The sequence below is a fragment of the Geospiza fortis genome, unplaced genomic scaffold (assembly GCF_000277835.1).
Source record: "Geospiza fortis unplaced genomic scaffold, GeoFor_1.0 scaffold403, whole genome shotgun sequence".
Taxonomy (NCBI): domain Eukaryota; kingdom Metazoa; phylum Chordata; class Aves; order Passeriformes; family Thraupidae; genus Geospiza; species Geospiza fortis.
In genome coordinates, this window is record NW_005054336.1 from 2449484 (window position 1) to 2451388 (window position 1905).

Consider the following 1905-nt stretch of genomic DNA (forward strand, 5'->3'; position numbering starts at 1 on the left):
CTCCGGCCGGACTCTGCAGGGCAGGTGCATACGGACACTCCCGACGGAACCAGGTTTGCAGTCGTGTTTAAGACCAGAGGAAAAGCAAGACGGCGCCTCGTTGAGGAAGCGAGTGTGAAAACCTTTCTATTAGTTTAAAATGCTTTCCTACTTCTACAGCTGCCTGCACCATTAGGAGATCATACTAAACACTAACAACCGGAGCCACTTCAATTAGACCACTAAAAACACACCCAATTTTATAAGTCTAATTTTACTTTTTATGTTTTAAGCACCATTAAATTCATAAAACAACCCCCAAAAAACTGTTTAATCGAACTGGTACTCAGAAAAAAAATTATCGTATTATTCACAAAGCAGGTAACTTCAACTCTACTTGCCAATTCCAGCGTGGACAGTCAGCACTGTCACCCCAGGGAAGATCTCAAAACCCGTCAAACCCAGCTACCATTTGAGAAGCAATAAATACAGCCTAGGCTTGACCAAGAAGACATCAGGCAGGACGGGGATACCATTTTCTGTACTTCCAGCTCATCAGAATCGTTGCATTAACTTGGAATTCGAATGAAACTTTCTAAAATAACCAGGTCTCAAGACAGTAACAGCTTAACCAAACCCTCCCCCACCCCTCCTTCTCCACCTGTAGGTGAAGCAGCAGGCTGGGCAGGGCGTGAAGCATGGGTGGAGCAAGAAACAGCACACACACAGTGCCATTCAGGGCCACACTTGAGTGGCCTTCAGGTCTCATCGTCCTGCCACTGTATCATAAAAACTCTGCACACAAACGACAGGACAGTCTGATAGTGTCCTTGCAGGAAGAGTTCCAGCCTTCTCCCCAAGCAGATGGAAAGTGTCCCTGGCAAGGGCTGCTAAGTGATGCCTGCCCAAACTGTAATCTGTAATAGCAAACAGCGCCAGAGCGTTCTGGGGATGGGAACCTCACCTCGGCCTGGCAATGGCCACACAGCAGTGCAGGCTGCTGTGCTCCTGTGGCTGGCTGTGAGGCACCCACACGGCATTTCTGCCGGGATCAGGGCAGGAACTACCGCTGTGCTTAGTTGTGTTATTAGTTCCTCCCCATCCGGCCTGTGATGACAGCTTTGGATTTGAAGACAATTTGATATACCACAGATATATCCAAGGCTTCATCAGGTACCGATTAAATTGTTCAACTTCACCAAGTAGGCTTGATTAACCACAAGCTTGGAGCTGGATGTGACCTTCCTATGGGCACCACAAGCCTACCTATGAAAAGGAGAGCCTACCTGCAGGCTGGCGGGAGGGTGGCAAAACGGAGCCTGCAGGAGCCCCCTCCCACAGTCCCCCAGAGCCCCCTTGGGCACAGAGGCTGCTGAAGCTTCTCAGAAAGCAACCGCTTATGGGAAAGCAACACCCTCGGAGGCTCATAGGCCCGAGGATGGGTCACCTGCTGGTCCAGAGCCCGTCAAAGTCAGAAAAGATTTTTAAAAATGAGCAGGCATCTATTTGGCTCGCAGCAGGTGTTTTTCACCAGGGGCAGGGCAGGGTGCTTACCGCTCCAGGCAAGGCTGCACTGAGGGTTACGTCTTGGGGGTTTGTTATCAGGGTAGGGCTGCTTTACCACAGCTTCTCCAGGCTGGGGTGGGTTGGAAGATGCTCCTTCTGGCTTCTGCTCTGATACATCTCTGGCACCCTCACCTTTAGAAACAACATGATGCTTTAAAATAAACACTGGCACATTAATCCTCTATGTATTTCTGATCATATAATGCATGCAATTCGACCTGCAAGATATACAGATTGTAACACTTCTATAAATCAGCATTTTACACAACACATCCTGCTTCTATGAGCTAACCTTGTCTTCAGAGCTGACAATTCCTAGCACCATCGCTTTGAAGCATTGAAATGGTGAGACAGCAATCT

General features: G+C 48.7%; 1 long non-coding RNA gene across 1 annotated transcript in view; it reads right to left on the reverse strand.

Annotated features, from left to right (window-relative positions):
• The window catches only part of LOC115947983, a 5626-nt gene extending 3990 nt beyond the window's left edge, over positions 1-1636 (reverse strand). The window contains exon 1 of the long non-coding RNA XR_004081837.1: positions 1534-1636. This is a non-coding gene — a long non-coding RNA (uncharacterized LOC115947983). The remainder of the gene's footprint in view (positions 1-1533) is intronic.
• Between the last annotated feature and the right edge of the window lie 269 nt (positions 1637-1905).